This window comes from Lonchura striata, chromosome 1 (genome assembly GCF_050655825.1).
Source record: "Lonchura striata isolate lonStrDom1 chromosome 1, ASM5065582v1, whole genome shotgun sequence".
Lineage (NCBI taxonomy): Eukaryota > Metazoa > Chordata > Aves > Passeriformes > Estrildidae > Lonchura > Lonchura striata.
The window spans coordinates 19191149-19209458 of NC_140703.1; the positions used below are offsets into that span (position 1 = coordinate 19191149).

Sequence of the window (18310 nt, forward strand, 5' to 3'; positions counted from 1 at the left end):
ACAACATAGTAAAAAATCATGTTGGTGTGGTACTTCATAGTATGGCTTAGGGGCATGGTGGGATTTGGTCAAAAGTTAAACCTGATGATCTTGGAAGTCTTTTCCAGCCTTAATGATTCCATAATTCCAGATATAATGGGAGAACTTCAGGGCACATAAGTGAAGCCATCTCTGAACTAATTGGTTTAAAATTAAACTTTGTTTAACAGCATTTTCTAGTGCAGTCCACTTAATAAACAAATGCAGCTGACACAGCTAGGATGGAAATAGATTTGTCATTATGTGGTGCAAGACTTCCCTGCCCTGTGAGAAGGAGCTTTATCAAAAAATGCTTCTGATAACATCTGACCAGAAGAGTCAGAGAGGATGAGTGTGAAGGCCAAACCTTGCTTGTGTCAAAACCCCAGTGGGTTTTGCTGCAGGAGCTGCCATCACATCCACCCTGGAAGGCAAATCCCAGCGTTCTCCCTGGCTGCTTATGCACACAGGGCCGCTTTGTTCCCTCTGCTCCCTGCCCACCCAGCCCTCTTCTCTTCACCAACACATTCATCAGAGTCTTTTGGCTGAGGCCTTTGTTCTGTGCCTGCACAGGAAGGTCTGGGCTCGTGGTTCACATTCCTGGTGCCAGCACAGGATGATCTTTATTGACAAACCCATTATTGATCCAGCTCCCTCCAGGAGGACTTTCACCCACTCCAGCTCTGGCCACGCTATGGATTTGCAGGTGATGTTTGGATACAAACACAGATAGGCTCACAATCAAACCCTTCAGGGATGTGCCCTGCACCAGTTAATATTAAACACCTTTGGAGATATCTCTGCATTTCTCCAGCCTGGGAGGAACCTGCTGCATTCTTCTCATGGCTTCTTTGCAGGTACTGAAATAAAATCCCTGAACAAAGCCCCTGTTATTCAGCCAGGTCAGGGGGAGCATGAGTTTTCTGATCCTCTCCATCCTGGAGTTTTCTTGGATGGAGATGTGGGGTTTGACCCCATCACAGGGGATGAAAAACTCATTCCAGCCTCAGCTCAGCCTGCCTGAGATAGAGTATGTGTGCAAAAACACTGCTGAAATTAAACTCCCAGAGTTTAAAACCTCACAGTCTGAAAAATGTTATGTGAATCCATTTCTCTCTATTTCTAATAGAACAACCATTTAAAAAAAAAAAAAACAGCAATTTTTCTTCCTGTTACAATATGTTGTTCTACATTATGCTATTATGCTGTTCCAGCAGCTTAAATAAATTTTTACAAATTTAATCTGTAAATTGCTTTTTGATGGGTGAAGCACAGCACCTGCATTCAGCTTTCCAAGCATCAGCAACTGTGCACAAACACCCTTCTCTATTAAAACCAGAGTGGCATTTGGGGATGTATTTGCCCCAGGAGGGATTTTTTTAAATATTTTGGAAAGATGAGTCCTCCTTGCACACCAGCTTTTAGGTGAGCATCTTACAATAGCCATGGATTCAGGGATCCACGGAATATTCTGAGAGCAGCCAGGCCTGTTCCCAGCCTGTGGTCAGAGCAGGGCTGGGCAAAGCAGCACCAGATCATCCCACATTCCTGGGATGGGAGCGTGGGCTGCACCCCCAGCTGCAGAGACAAGCCCATGTCTGGGGATGGATTTTTCCAGCCTCAAAGATGGAAAGCATTCTGCCTTCGTCTGCTGGAGGATGAAATCCACTGCTGCCACTGGAGAGTTCAGGAACTGGGAGGGTCCCACACTGGGGGACAAGCAGGACAGCAGGGTAAGCAAGGCCTTGAATGTCCGGCCCTCCTTTTTCCAAATCAATCCAAACCACTTCGCAAGCCAGACCTGGATCACTGTGAAGATGTCAAGGCTCACACAAAAACCCTTCATCCAGCCACATTTGGGAAAGCCCCCATTTGGGCCCATTTCAGTTCAGCTCTTGGATCCCAGGCCAAGGATATGCTGCCATCCAGGAGGTTTCACAGCCCAGAACCTGTTGGGCTCGTCTTACTCCCAGCTTCCTGCTGAACCTGCCAGAAGCTGATCCCAGGAGGAGACATTTCAGCCAGGGAGCCTCCTCAGCTGCATAGAGAGAACAAATAAACACTTCCAGCCTTTCCTCCCGGGCCAGACCTGCCCTGGGTTCTGCTGGATTCACCTTGAGCTTCCTCTCCTCTTCCTGGCCTTGGAGGCTTCTCCCTGCTCCAAATCTCTCTGGATTTCCTGATGCTGCACATGCACCTCTTCATCCTCCTGTTGCCAACCCAACCCAGAAGTTGTGTTTCCCACCCCAAAACCTCAGCTGGGGCCAAGGTCCCAGAAATCACCTCATTCTTCAACACCACAAAGGGACCAGCACCAACCCCTCATTTCCAGCAGCACAGCAGAGGCAGAACCAGGGAATCTCCACTCCTTGGGGAAGATTTCCCCTCCTGGTTTGTGGGACAGGCCAGAGAGGCCTCAAGATGTTTGCTTTGACCCCGAGGTGACATCTGGGGTGGAAAGGTCACACCCAAGACACTTACAGTGTCTCCCCTCCGAGCCCAGCAGCCACCAGCAAGCTGTGCTGGCACTGGGACTGTAATGAAGAGAGCAAATATTATCCTCCACAGGTGCCACAAGCTGCTGCTGCTTTGAAATGCTGTGAGAAAAGCCTCCCTAAATAGCTGGGATTCCTCCCACCAGCACAAGGGATGAGAGGAATAATATTTGGGAGAGGAACACACCCCAAATGACAGAGTCTGGGTGAGGGTGGGAGGCAGAGAGCAGCCGGCATCTCCTGGCCACAGATGGTTCCCATCAAGAGGAATTTTTTCTTGTTAATCCCAAAACAAGCTTGGGATGTATTTTTATTTCAGTGTTAAGAGAGAGAAAAAGAGAGTCTGACATGACCCCCTGTTTTTCTGGCCTCACTCCCTGCTCAGCCTCTGCTCTGAACAAGCACAGAAAATTTAGTTCATGTTAAAGGCAGGGACTCTGAGAACAAAAAATCCTCGGATGCTTCTTCCAGCTCTTCTTAACCTGGGAATTTATTGCATTCAAGCTGGAAATGGAGGTAAAAATCTAAAGCCTGGGTGTATATTAGAAGTATCCTGTGGTGTTCTCTGGGGCTTCATCAAGGCACAGAGGACATCCAGGTGCCTGTGGGTGTCAGCAAGGGTGTCCACTCTCCCCTTTAAATCCTAAACCTGCTTTGAGCACCAGGAATGGACTCCTAAGCCAATCCACTCCCAAAGCCATCTCTAGTTCAAAGCATCTCTAGTTCAAAAACCCCCAAAAATATTGATAAAAATTGCAAGCGGTGGGAGGACTGGGAATGAATTCTACTCAAAAGACATCCCAAAAGCCCTGGTTTGAGAACTTGCCTGGCAAGTTCTCCATGGCCTCCCTGGTGTGTTGGATGCCCTGGTTCCAAAAACTTGCTCTGAGCGAACAGCTAAGAGGCATGTCCCAGGAAGTTTCCAAGGACACATGGGTTGGGGAAGCAGGGACAGGAAATAACTTCTTCTCATGGGGTGACACTTCTGGTCCGTGGTGGTGGCCCTGCTGGAAGCAACCCTACAAGGTGGTGACCTCCCAATGGGAATTTTCTTTTGGACAGAACTTCCTGGGATATTTACACCCCCAGATGAGACTGGGCATCCTCCTCCTTCTCTGGCAACTCCCTGGAGTGACTCAGGACGTGCAAACACTGACTCATCCCAACCTCCTAGGAGCACTGAGCTTCCCACACTCCAAGACAGGGTGGTGGGAGAAGGGAAAGGCTCCACTTGGCCTCCCCTGTGCCCTGAGGGAGGGCTGCAGATGCATCAGCAAGATGAGGCAGTCAGGGCAGACTGGGGTAGCCAAGGACCCTCTGGACATGGATCTACAGAGATAAGGGGATGCTGGTGTGGGAGCTCTTGCCCAATACGGGAAAAATGGATTGGGAGGTCCTGGAGGACAGCTCTTCTGGCTCAGGAGTAGTTTAGGAAGAAGGATTTGAAGAGCTGAGGAAGAGGATTGGGAAATCCAGGGTTGGGGTCCTGGTAGCTGCAAAAGGTGGTGGCACTTGCAAAGTCAGCTTGGCTGCACAAATCCTGGATTTCATCAGGATGTGATTATTCCATACAAAGGTAAAAATACGTGGTTTCTGCAGCAAACAGTACCATTGAAAAAGCTGCCAAGCTCTCCAGTCTGTGACCACCCACTGCAAATCCTGCTGGGAAACTGTGGAGGAACCTGGATCTTCTTGCCAGGGATGAGGTGGATGGTTCTCCTGGAGATCTGAAATTTAAATGGACATTCAGATACATAATTGCCAATCCTAAAAAAGCTGTTTCCTCATGCCATTGCATATTGTGGGGACAAAGCTCCCTGACCTGCTTTGTATGTGAGCCAGAGCATCATATTTGGCATTTCTCCTCCCTCAGTCCTGAGAAATGGTCGAGTCCAACCCCTCGCCCTGCAGAGACATCCCAACAATCCCACCCTGGGCATCCCTGGGAGCTCCTGGAGCTCTGGCAGCCTCAGAGCCATGCCCATTCCCTGGGGAGCCTGGGCAGCACCCCTGGAGAAAGAACCTTTCCCTGATCTCCAACCTAAACCTGCCCTGGCACAACTCCAGCCTTTCCCTGGTGTCAGACACCAGGGTCCTTTCCCTGCTGTTCCAAAGGGGCAGGAAGGAGCTGGGACAGATCTCCAGGTGAGGGCTGAGGAAGTGAGGGCTCCTGGGTGTTTTCCCTTCCCAGCAGAAGCAGGAGGGATGTGAGATGTGACATCCCTGCCCATCGCTGGCCATTAAAGATTACAGCCCAGCCAGGCCACAAGGATTGTAGGAGTCAATCCCATGTAAGCCCTTCTATTTAAAGGAATAAACTACCAGGGAAAAAGCAGCCCAAGATTAGAAACACACAGGATTTCCTCAAATTCCAGCCATCAGCCCCAGACTCAGCCCAAGGGGATTGTTTGTTATTCTCTCTGAGCACAAATCCTGCACCCCAGCAAAGTTAAGTTTGGATTATGCTCTGCATCTCCATCACAGGCCTAAAAGCCAAGGTCAAAGCTGATTTAGTGCTGCTCCCTCTCTGCCTAAACCATCTCCAGTATTCCTTGATAAAAAATATTTTTTTAGGCAGGAGAGTTTTGGCTTTTTGCACAAGCAGGGGATGCTTCCTGCAAATTCCACACTGCTCAGGAGGATGCTCCTGTACAGGAGACTCTTTCAGAAAATTTAATGCTAAGCAGAGTGGAAAGCAGAAATAAATGTTTTTTCTTTTTCTTGTTTTGGGTAGGAAAAGAACTCAGAGACCATCCATTTCCACCCGTGCCGTGGGCAGGAACACCTTCCACTGTCCCAGGCTGCTCCAAGCCCTGTCCAACCTGGCCTTGGGCAGTGCCAGGGATCCAGGGGCAGCCACAGCTGCTCTGGGCACCCTGTGCCAGAGCCTCACCTCACTCACAGGGAGGACATTTTTGCCAATATCTAATCTAAAATCTCTCCCCTCAGTTTAAAATGACACAAAGCATGTGGGTAAACCACACAAAGTCACCCTATGCTTTATGCCTCACCAGCCAGGAATTGGGAAGTCATTTAAGATTTGATACCTGGCTCTGCTGCTTCTCCCTAAACTGGGTGAAACTCCAGCCTAACTTACCTTAAAGCAGGAAAATACAAAGCCCATCCCTAAAAGGGTCCCAAAGGAATGAGGGATCCCTTCTGCCCCAGCACCACAGCAGGATGGGACCAGTTGCTTTTTCCAGGCATAGCACGAGGGGGTGACTCATTCCTGGCAGGAATTTCCCTCTCACCCATCCCCTCCTGCCCCTCTCTTCGCCTGGAGATTTTCCCCCACAGAAACAAGGGGTGAGGGCAGCTTAAGATCAGCCAAGAAGCAGAGACCTTCCCTGAATCCCCTGAGTTCAGCTGGGGACATTTCCCAAGAGGTCCCCACTCCCCTGCAGCTGTGTGTTTTGGGAAGGAGAGGAGGGAAATTCTGGAATACTGGGCAGAGCTGCCCCATCACGAGGGTGGGGACTGGGAGACATCTCATGTGCCAGTTGTCCCTGTGGTGGCCTTGAGGTGCAACCAGGGCTGGGCAGGCACGTGAGGGAGCTCAGCCATCCCAGGAAACCTCAGCTCAGCTGCATGTACATAAACAGGTCCAGCAGGAGCCATTCAGGATGACCACACAGCCAGGTAGCCCATGATTCATGAACAGCCATCTGCTGAATCTGCAGTCTCTCACTTCCCAGCTCCAGTTCTCCTCCAGGCCAAGTGGCAAAGCCACAGGGGCAGAAGGTGCCTCTTGCCATGGCCACCAGGCATAGCCTGGTCCCACAGCAGAAGGAGCTACCCTGTGGGATTCACACAACAGAAATGGTTCCAGCCCTGTGGGATTTAGTAGGCTCAGGGGAGGTTTGGGGGCACACCTCAATTTCCCAAGGTACAGAATCTGGAATGAGATCTTAGATAGCTGCAGATGGAAGGAAAGAGTCCAGAGGAGGGCCTGGTTTTCAGGAAAATAACAAAGAATCACAGACTGGTTTGGGCTGAAGGAACCTTAAAGCTTATCCGGTTTCATGGGCAGGGACACCTTCCACTATCCCAGCTTGCTCCAAGCCCTGTCCAGCCTGGCCTTGGACACTTTCAGGGATCCAGGGGCAGCTTCTCTAGACATCCTGTGCCAGGGCCGCACCACTTTCACAGACAAGAATTCCTTCCAAATATCCCATCTAAATCCATTCTCTTTTGGTTCATAACCTCATCCTACAACTGCTTACCCTGACAGATGCAGCAGCTCAAGATATAGGAAAGGCAGAGATGTGCCCCCCTCTCCAGGTGTGCTTTTCCTTCCACAGTTATCCCAAACATACCAAGTCTCCCTTTTTTCCCCCCACTCTGTGCAGCCACAGCTTGGACATCAGTGGAAAATAATTCCTTGAGTGAGTGTGGCTGGATCAGCTGATTGGGCTGGCTGCAGCAAATCTCGTGGTCACACAGCTTTAAATCTGCAGCAGTGCCTGCCTAAGCCTTTCCATTTATAGGATGGAGAGGGGAGCTGGGAGTGTGGAAATAAATCCTTTGGAAGCAGAAGGGGTTTGGAGACAGAACAGGACTCCCCAAGGGAAACACATGGGGGTGCAGAGAGGGTGGGCAGCAAGCATGGGATGGAGCTGATGGAGCACCACCAACTCCATGCTCCTGATGAGCCAAGGTCAGGGGAGGGCACAGAGGTCTGGGAACTGGAATGAGAGCACTGGGGCTGGGATCTGCCTGCCAGGCTGGGTTGGGAGTGCTTACAGCAGTGTGAAACCCCCTCCCTGCCTCACTCCTGCAGCCTGGCTCATCTCTCTGACCCCTGGCCTCCCCACAGGAGCAGAACTCTGGCTCAAGATTAAATCCCAGCTGCCTCTCAGCTCTTCCCTGGGCGAGCTGCCATGCCATGATAAAGCAGCTCCTCCCTCCAAGGCAAGCCCCTGAGCTGCAGCTCCTTGGGAAGGCAGCCTGGTGATGGACTGTGTCAGGGAATATCAAATGCCTTTAATTCCCCCTTCATCCAGCAGCTCCCTGTGGGAGGCAGCATGTCCTGAAGAAAGGCGAACAGGAGGCATCTGCAGCTGTGTGCACAGGCACTGAGATGCCTGGTAAATCACCCCAGCCAGGCTCTAAGAACCCTGACAGGCTCTAATTTGTCTCTCCTGGATAGATACAGCATAGAACTTGCTGCTTTACTTGGTTATCCCAATGCAAGGGGCTCTAAGCAATCCCTGAGTTATTCTGCGGAGATTTTCCTCGCTGCTGGCAATTGCAAATTCAGGAGAGGAGGGGATCTGAGCAGGACCTGCTGCTGAGGTTTCATCTCAAATATCCATCCTCTGAGCATGAATGTTTTGTGTCAGACCTGTAGGGGTTTTCAGGTCGATCAGTGGGGTTTGCTGGCACTGGCACCAGCACCACTGGGGCCGTCAGCTCTGATCATGCACAGCTCGGGGCTCGCTACTGACCAAGAACAGGCTTGGGCTCCATCCAGCTCAGAACCAGATAATTAAAGGAAATAAAACACTTCCTTACCAGCCAAACCCCCTTTCTGGGTGTTGTTTGCTGGGAGGCTGCAGTTCTGGACCAGAGCTGAGTGGGAGACCTGAAGGGTATCACTGCAAGCCCCCCCTGGGGGCTCCAGCCTTGTGTCTTGTAAGAAGTCAGCCCTTCCCATTTCCTGCTAAAGGGATTGCTTGTGCGTCCTGGTACATCCCTGGGGACACATGGACATGTCCCTGAAACAGAGCAGCTGTGGCTGCCCCTGGATCCCTGGAAGTGTCCAAGGCCAGGCTGGATAGGGCTTGGAACCAGGCACAGTGGAATGTGTCCCTCCCCATGGCAGGAGTGGGACTGGATGAGCTTTAAGGTCCCCTCTGACCCAAACTACTCTGTGCCATTATGATTGTGTGACTTTTTTATGAGAGCTGCTCTAAGTCACTCCCATCCCCACCATCTGTCTGCCAAAATTTCTCCTGCAGATCCTTGTCTCTCTCTTTCCTTCCCTGGACAAGGAAAGACTCCTGGCATGGGAAAGAGAAGACCAGTTCAGATAATCCTCATGGGATTTGGGCAGCCTGGGGAATCCTTTTCAGAAGAGGATCCTGCAGATCACTCAAAGAGAAGGAGAAGGACTCCCTCTCTCTGCTCCTCGGCAGAATAGCAATTTTGAAACTGAAATCTGGAAAGACATAAGGAATTTCCTGTCATGTTGTTCCCATGCCATGCTCCCACAGTCTGGAGTTACCTATACTATCATCATCTTATTTCTAGTGGTAAGTCTAATAAATCACAATTGAAATTATATTTGGCAGAGTCTGAAATAAGTTATGTTTCCCTTCCAGGGAATGGGGACTGGGGCTTGGAGCCAGGTGGGACAGTGGAAGGCGTCCCTGCCCATGGCAGGGGTGGGACTGGGTAATCTTTAAGGTCCTTTCTAACCCAAAACAAGAAAAAACAACAAACAAGCAAAAATGCCAGGGGTTTCTACATCCATCTTTGCTTCCCTTTCCCCCTCCTGGCCCCTGCTAGCCTTACTCCTCTTGGCTCTGCTTTTCTCGTTCCAGCAGGGAGGACTGGCCTGGAAGAGCATCATTCCCAGGGCAAGTGGAAGGAGAGACACCTCTCCCTGGCAGAGGGGGGCTCCCAAGACGCACTGCCGGGGCACATCCCGGGGCTGTGCGGTGGAGAACGAGTCTTTCCTGCTCCTCCTCGCAGGACTGGTGTCTGGGGAATGCTGGAGCCAGCCCGGAATGGTGCCGGGGCCGGGCAGCGGGGGGAGCAGCGAGACCGGACACGGGGACACGGAGCGAGGAGGACGCAATGTCCCTGCCCGTCTGGGGAGAGATTCCATGTATTCCCTGGGGCTCGGGGGGTGGCTTTGGGCTTGGGGATGCACGGAGGGGATGTCGTGGAGCTGGGTGGCATCCCGGCTGGGCACTGCTCCCTGGGGAAGCCCCAGAAGGGGAGCAGTGCCAGGGCCATGGGGGAGTCTCTGCAGGGGAAGCTATGCCCAGGGCTGGTGTGGGTGGGAGCAGGGTCTAAACGAGTCCTGCAGCACCCTTATTGGATCTGTGTGCTCTCTGTAGCTCCTGAATCCCAGCCAGCCCCTTTCTGTCTCCACTATTTTTAAATCCGTCTATTTCCGCTGGTATCTCTGCTTTGGTGCAGCCTTTTCCACACTGACACTTCTGCAGCCCAGAAATCCTAAATATTCTCACTCTCCCAAGTGTATAAGCACTGGGGACCTGAGGAGCTCAGGGACAGCAGTGCAGGGGCTGTGCTGTTTATTGTGTTTATTGGCACTTTCTGAAGCATGGGAAACTCATGGCCACAGCCACACAGAGCCAGAAGTGTATTCCCAGCACAGGATTCAGGGCGTGGGATTGGAGCTGGGACTGGAGACAGAAACCCTGGTGGTAGGTAAGGCTGGAGGAGGTTTCTCACCCTGATCCCACCCTCAGGGACAGTGGTCCTGCTGCCCCAGGGATGGCATCAAGGCACACAATTACCTGTTTAGCTGAAGCCAGAGCACTGGGATTTGCCAGCTAATGGGACAACACAGGTGATGAGGCTCTAAAGGACCTCTGGAGTGCATGATGCCATGAGCCCAGCACTTCTCATGTACACAAGGATTTGTTTGCACTGACTCTACACCAGCCCCACGGTGCCCAAGATTCCTGCAGGGCTTTTTGGGTGTCCCTCCACCCTGCCCCACTTCATACCTGCTTCCACAGGATAACCATGGACCTTCCTGCAAATACCAGGGAAGTCAGGAAAGCTTCAGGCAGAGGCAAATCGCTAGATTCATGTCACGTGGTGAATCAGAGACAGAGCCCAGAGTGGATTCATTGTGCATCCCACATTTGATGAACTTGCCTCCAGCAGTTTCAATTTTTCTATTAAGTGGAATTAAGGAGAAAATCATAGTTAAATTTTTAATTCATCAAGATGAGCACCATCACAGTCACTGAAGGTATTTCTGAATTTGGGGAGGTAAATTTGGAAAATGAAGACACCACAATGTACAAATTGCATTTTCTCCATTATTTTGCATGTCCAGCACACAGCTTTGTCATTGGAAACTACAACAACCAGAACTGGGTAATCCATATCCAACAGAAACCCTTGGAAGTTCATGATTTGAGTGTTTCCTTCCCACCGAACTACAGCCATGACTTGCATCCTGAAACGTTCAAAACTCAGGAGCTGCCTTAAGTTCTTTGCTGCTGCTTCTCTGTGTTCAGGCAGCAAAGGAGCTTGAAATAATTCCCAGCTGGATGGGGCTAAGACAGATCCATGCAGGAAAGGACAGCAGCTGTAAGAGGCTTTGATTCACACGTGTCTTTGTAACCACAGCATCCCCTGGGTCCCAAACCAGGAGTGATCCCAGGGTGATTCAGGTCTTGACGTCAAAGCCAAGAGTCCAGAAGCACAAATGATTTCAAAGACTGAATCCAAGCTGTTTGTGCACAGCTGGGAAACATCCAGCATCTTCCTGAAGGGAATCAGGAGTGAAACAACGATGCTCATTCATCTAAACCTCCCACCCCACCTCTCCCAAGCACCTCTGCCCCAGGCTGAACAAGAGACCTTCTGTACAAAGCCAAACTCAGCAGCTCTGATGCCTCCTCCAGTGTTGGAAACAGCCTGTCAGATCCAGGGACATGCAGGAGATGTTCAGTGTGCTGAGTGCTGGGCCAGGAGCTTGCAGTGTGCTGCCTGGAAGTGCAGAGAGAGGCAGCTCCTGCATCCCTTCCCATTGTGGGAAACACAGTTTGGGCATCCACATTGGAGAAAGGCATCAATTATGGTCCCACAGGCTACAGAAACACAAAGCAGAGCCTGTTCCTGCCTGGGGTTTACAGCACAGTAACCAGGAGCAGGGAGAGAAGACAAGGATACAGAGGCTGCTCTATAAATACAAAGAGCCCCTTGGCCATGAGATCCATCTCTGCTGGGTGAGACTGGAGCTGGGGTAATCACACACAGAGCAGCTCCACATCCTGGGGTCCCAGCTCTCAGCAGATTGTCTGTGCAGAGAGAGAGAAGATGCCTCTGGGACTCCCTGTCAAGTCCTCAGCATCCTTGTGGAGAGGAAAGCAGCACAAACCAGCCTGGCTCTGATACGGCCCCAAACTCACCTTCCATGACTCAGTCTCCCCAGCTTTTACAGAGGATAATCAGCCTTGTCCAACTTTATAAAATCCTGGGACATCTGCAGATGCAGCTCTGATGTGATGAGTCAGATCTACCTTGTGTGATTCAGCTGGCAGACCCCATCCAACAGCCACGGAGCTTCCCTTGCTCCAGGATCCTATTTGCTGCTCTTACTGCCAAATGCATGACTGTTCCCAAAACTAAACATGCCTGTGAGTTTCTAAATGCATTTGGCAAGACTAGGAAAAAGCCCTTCTAGCTTAATTCTGAAATGGGAAACAGGGAAAAGTTCACTGAACCATCCACAACTTTCCTGCCTGCAAATTACAAAAGACGGAAAACAGAAAACAGAGAGTGGGTTTTGTTTCTAAAATTAACATCCCTGAGGCAGGAATGTGGCTCTGCAACACCAGGAGCTGTGGCAGGACAGGGATGTGACCCTGGAGGAGACTTTAATGTGTGGATGCAGCCCAATGGCAGCTGGAATAAAATTTGAGTGCCTCCTTTTGAAGCTCCCAGGAGCAGGTGTCGCTCTGCAAGAATGCAGTGTGGTTGCATCATGTGGGCTCCTTGAATCTTCCACAAATCTGCCACTTCTTCCCTGCCAGATCTTCATGGGGAGTCTATACAGCAACTGGGAAAAGCACACTGCAATTTTATGCTGGCGTATGTGAAGCAGGCAGGAGTATTCATACTAAGTGAGGTTTTTCTGTGGGGACAAAGGGAAGATGTCACTTGTTTCCAAAGGGTCTCTGGCCTTGGAGATACATCCTGGAATACATCCTAGCCTCTTGCAGACACATCCTAAACTGCCACGTTATAGCTTAAGCTCCCTGACCCAATCTGGACCTATGGCAACGGACATTTGCTTCCCAGGTGGTTGCATTTTGTCATCCCAAGCAAAGCTGCAGCAGCTCAGATCTGGACACAAACTGGTTTGTTCCCATCAGATTACTGCAACATCCCCAGGGTTGGGGCAACCATGGTCCTTGGAAACTAGGGAAGGATGAAACTCCTTTTCCTGTTTGGTTTTAGATTAGATCTTGGGAAGGAATTGTTCCCTGGGAGGGTGGGGAAGCTGTAGCACAGGGTACCCAGAGAAGCTGTGGCTGCTCCCAGATCCCTGAAGTGTCCAAGGTTAGGATGGACAGGGCTTGGAGCAAGCTGGGATAGTGGAAGGTGTCCCTGCCCATGGCAGAAGTAGGACTGGATGTGCCTTAATATTACTTCCAACCCAAACCAGTCTGTGATTCCTGCTGTATCCACCTTGGCAGCTTTTCTGCTGCCTCTGCAAGAGCAGAATAGACAAAGAGGATTCCAAGGCCCTTCCTAAGCATCCCTTTGCTTACATATCCTCAGCACTTGGCTGAGGAGGATTGCACATAATGTTTGTTCCTGCTGGGCCTCTGCAGGAATCATTCCTGGGATTCATCCCTCCCCTCCTCCTTTCCTGCCTTCAAACTGCTGCACCAACCCCTCAAAGTGCCCAGGGCAGCAAACCCAGCAGCCCCAGCCCTGCCCTGCACTCAGCCCCCTCCTTCCTCTGCCATCAACAATAGCAGTTTTAGGGCTTGGCTTGTTCAGAACCTGATTCCCAACAAGGAGAAGACTTTTAGGGACAGCGGTAGGACTGAGGAGACAGGCAGTTGTGTGACACACTTGCACACACAGCACAGGCTGGGCTCACCCCGCCTCCCAGCTGTGAGCAGTGCTATGCTGGAAGCAGAGGATTGGCCAGCTGAGGAGCCCTCAAGCCAGGCTCGGGTTTAGGGGCGGTTCTGTTCCCTCAGCTGGCTCCAGAATAAACAGTTTCCTTTTACATCCCGGTTTCCTGAAGGGGGAGCGTGTGGGGCTGAGCCTCCTCTCAGCTTCCACTAAATGTGAAGGGCAGGCAGAGCTCAGACCTTTCACATTCCCATACGCTCCTGGAAAATTTCAGGAAGAGACAAGGGAGAGCTCATGGTACCTTTTAACACGAGAGGTGCCCCACCACAGTTCCACTCTGTGCAGAGCAGATTGAGCACCTGGTCCTTCTTTGCTTGTATTTTGTAATAAAGGGTGAGACCTGGAATTGGACATTCCTTGCTGCTGTTTCCAGTGAGGAAACTGATGTTGCAGCATCCCAAAGCTCTGGTGCTCTCACATCCTGTACTTAAGATGGCCCCTGTGCCCATGGGGCTGATGTGGCTGACAAACCAAGCACTTGGTTTTTCCTTTTGGCTGCTTTTTGGGAGGATCCAGCCAGTCCCAGTCACTGTGAGGCAGAAAGGAGAGGGTAAGGAGTGCACATCACCAGTGTAAATCTTAGAACCACAGATTTTAAGGTTAGAAAAGTCCACTAGGACCACTGAGTCCAAACATTAGCCTGAAAAGGGCATCCTGGAGTCCCCTTGGCTCACCACAACCCCAGACCAACCTCCTGGATCAGTGTATGAACAGGTGAGGACCGCACAGCCCCATGGATCCTCCCAAGGGATTGCAAATCCCTGCTCCCACATCCACAAGGATTCCATCTCCTCCTGCCATAGCCCAGCTCCCAGGAAGGTGTAGGATGCAGGGGCTTGCAATCCAACCTGCCACCACCCATGCTGGCCCTCTGCTGAGGCCACACAGATGTCATTCTTTCCACCCCAAAGCACCAGAGGAATTCCACCCCCCTGCCTCGCTGTGTTGGCAGGAAACCCTGTGGATTTTGAACTTTTCTCTGGGAGTATTAAAGAGGGATTACAAACTGGGATCAAGGGAATCTCTCTCTGTTGTGCCCTGTGGGAAAGCTGCAGCTGCAGCCACTGTAGCCTGTCCTCCCTGGTTTGTGCACCATGACATACCTGGATGCTCCCATTTATGGGGAATCTGCTCCACAGCAATCAGGTCTTTTCCTCTTCCTCTTCCACCACAACCTGCTGAGGAAGCAGAAGGAGATCAGTGCTTTGCAGAGGATCCACAAATTGCCCCTTCAGGACATGTAAACCCAGTGAGCTCCCTGAAAGCCTGGAGCTGGCAGGGCCAGCTCTGGGCACAGCATGCTGGCACAGGAGTTTGGCTCTCACTGCTGCACTCCAGACAGGCCAGGGCACGGGTCCACAGGATGCAGCCTTTCAGCTCCACTGCCATCCTTTGTGTGCTGTCTGCTCACACAAAACTGGGCCCTCCCAGCTCCAGCCAGGCCAGAGCTGGGCATGGCTGAGAGCCAGAGAAGGGGAGAAGGGCTGGGATCCCACTCCAGTGCAGGGCACTGCTGCCAGCAAAGCCATGGCTCCACACTGCCTGGGGCTGCATGAATGAGCTCCAGTGCCAAAGGAGGGTGTGCAGGGAGGAAATTAAAGTGCTGAACCCAAACTTGTCCTTGAGCTGAGCCAAGAAGCAGAATTCCCCCAAAATCTTTGCATGTGAGGAGCTGGAGGAGCAGGCAAGTCCTGACTAGCTCTAGAGCAGAGAGAAATCCAGGGAGAGCTCGGAGCCCCTTCCACTGCCTAAAAGGGACTCCTGAAAAAGAGGGAGAGGGATTTTTTTATAAGGGCAGAAAGTGACAGGACAAGGGGGAATGGCTTTCCACTACCAGGGGGCAGGGTTAGAGGGGATATTGGAAGGAATTGTTCCCTGTGTGAGTGGTGACACCCTGGCACAGGGTGCCCAGAGAAGCTGTAGCTGTCCCTGGATCCATGGAAATGCCCAAGGCCAGGTTGAATGGGGCTTGGAGCAAAGTGGGACACTGGAAGGTGTCCCTGATCATGGGGTGATTTTAAGGCTCCTCAGTGCTGGCTCCAGCATCCCTGCCCTCCTCAGCCATGATTCTGAAAAGCAGAGATTCTGCACCAGCACTGCCTCACAGCAGCACAGATGACAGACTGTCTCCAGCACAGGAAAACAGGATGAGTCTCCTGGGTCACTGTAAGGTGAGAGCGCAAAGCTGCTGGAGTTTATATTTTAAAAAGTCCTGTCCAAAGAACACACAATGTCTGCTTTCGTAGAAATAAACCACTCTTTCAATAGATAATCAAGGGGATTAGTAACACTGCTTGAAACAAGAAGCCCAACAACCAGGACAGCACCAGTCTGGATGTTTCATGGCTGGCCATGGACTCTTTCCCACAGAACTGAACTCCTGGTACCGTCGGATTTCACTGCTCTCCATCCCAGCAGCTCCTCCACACCCATTTCCAAGCACTGGAAAACCAGCCTAGAAATCTCCCTCTGCTTTGTTGTGGGGGCTGCAGGATCACACCCACGTCACAAAATCTTTGGGTGGATTTTAATTTAAGGCTCAGTGCCTCTGCACTGCCTTAAACCCGCAAAGTCAACCCATGCTGGAAATAACTCCAGACAAAAGAAACTCGAGTTCTGCCCCGCGCAAGTGTGGTTTGGAGGGGAGGAGCTGAGCTGGAGGAGTGGATGTGTCCCTCTGGCAGCTGGAACCGCTCATTACATGAGCAGGGGAGACGGAAGAAGGCAACTCCCAGTTTGGCTCCCCCTTCCCAGCCCCATTCCACCGCTGGAGGAGCTCCTACGTGGCACTGTGGGGGCTGGGAGTGGCTCTTCATAGCCCGATCCGCTTGGAAATCACTGGAGGGCAGCAGGAATCCTCCCCAGCAATGCAGATCAGCCTAATTTCCACAACTTTGGCCTAGACAAAACTGTTCACTGTCAAGATGAAGCTGTTTGCTGACATTTTGGTAGAACTGACTCCTTTTTTGCATATTCACATCCCAAAATTCTGCAGGGGCTCTTACCAGGTTGTGTTGTAGGAACAGGAGGAATAGGTTGAAATATACACTTAAAAATCAGCAAAAATCTAAAATATCTTTATGCTGGGCTGCCAGCCCTCAAACCCGACTATTTTCATTCTACTCCAAATTCATGTTCTTGAGGCAAAGCCATTTCAAAAGACTGAAGCATAGAGCCCCCAGAGTGCCCCCAAAGGACTTTGGTGCTGGGAGACAGTTAAAGAAATCAAGATTAAAAGTTTAAGAGTTTATTTTAGATTTCACTTGGAAGGTGAAAAAATCTTACATAGGAAGTAATTACAGAGCAGGGTTTGAAGGTGGAGCAATTCAGAATTTGGCAGAGAAAAGCAGCTGATGGTGGAGGTTTAAAGGAACATTTCTCATTTCTCAGCTAGCACATGTTGCTGGTACAGACCAGTAACATTTACCTTGGTACTGATGGTTTGATTTCAGCAAATTCATTTTTAATAAAGCCAAAATTGTGCTATAAAAATTCTGGGACCCCACTGTTGATCATTTATGCAGACATAAAGCAAAGCTAACTACACCAAAAGACACTAGTGTACCAAAATCTCTTGCTTAAGGTATTCCAAAGCTATTTTCCCCATTGAATCCCCTCCTGAAGAGTCCAGATCTCTAAATATCACAGAGCACCAGGTTTGTTGCAGCTGATGGAAACATTTTTTACAGGGAGGGCTCAAATATGTCCCCTGTTTGAGATGAGAAGTATCTACTCATGTGGCACTGTCTGAACAGGTCAGATGGAAGAAAAATGTCGCTTTTTGATGCTACCTTCTAGAATAGGTGGAGTATTAAGGGGAATGCAATGGTGATTCCAAAGCAAAATGCTTCCAAGACAACACACAGGATATTCAAAGTCAGAAGAAAAAATCAGATGCTGTTTGCTACTACAGCAACAGGAGGCTGAGACCTGCTGAGACTCCTGTCTTCAGAGTGAAGCATAAAAACTTGGCAGGGACAAAATTAGGGAGAAAAATGAAATGACAGTATGATTAAAAGGGAGACACAGACATCAGTTAAAGAACACAAGGATGAAGCATCCTTCTGCTGATGTAACCATCCATGAGGGGGGTGGTACCTCAAATATCCCTACATCCCAGATTGCCATGAAAACAATTCTGTGCTGTCCCAAAACATGACAGGGTTGAATCTGAGCTTCAACACCTGTGACTCAGCAGAAACCTCTCCATGGTACAGCTTCTCTGGGCACCCTGTGCCAGGACTCCTCCACCCTCCCAGCCAAGAGTGCTTCCCAATATCCCATCCAGCCCTGCTCTCTGGTAGTGGGAAGTCATTCTCTGTGTCCTGTCCCTCCATCCTTGTCCCAAGTCCCTTTCCAGGTTTCCGGGAGCCTCTTTAGGCACTGGAAGGGGGTCTGAGCTCTCCTTGGAGCCTTCTCTTCTCTCTTGGAGGTCACCAGTCAGGGCACATTTCAGATTCACATTTCAGGATGGGGCAGGTGTTAAACACTGGCTGCCTGTGACTGCTCCAGTCGTGGCTGAAACCCTTTGCACCACCCCCGACTTCATATGGAGGGTAACAGTCCAGAAAGAAAAAAATAAAATACATCACTACCTGCCTTTGCTGCCAACAACCATCCAGCTGCAAGAGATGCCAGGGGCAGGGAAAGGACCAAAATAAGATGGGCCCCTGTAAGAAGGCAAAAGCACAGTTTGGGCAGGGAATAGTTCCCCACGTTCCTGCTGGAGGGCCTGGCTGAGCTCAGGCAGGGGACAGGCTGGGGACAGGCAGGGCAGGAGGAGCGAGCGCGCATCCCCCATCCCTCCCGACCCCCCTTCAGCAGCGCGGGGCCGGCATTCCCTGCCATTGGCGGCGGCCGGGAGAGAGCCGGGACGGATCCTCCCCTTCCTCTCCCTCCCAAGCATTTTTGAGAGGGTTTTCCCAAGTTTCCAG

General features: G+C 50.9%; 1 long non-coding RNA gene across 1 annotated transcript; it reads right to left on the reverse strand.

The window, feature by feature from the left end:
• Positions 1-609: 609 nt before the first annotated feature.
• On the reverse strand, positions 610-18237 carry LOC144245877 (uncharacterized). Its single transcript, XR_014958238.1, has 4 exons — positions 17972-18237; positions 14480-14554; positions 10217-10390; positions 610-4240 (listed from the first exon to the last, which is right to left on the reverse strand). It is a non-coding gene; the product is annotated as an uncharacterized LOC144245877 (long non-coding RNA).
• Positions 18238-18310: the final 73 nt, after the last annotated feature.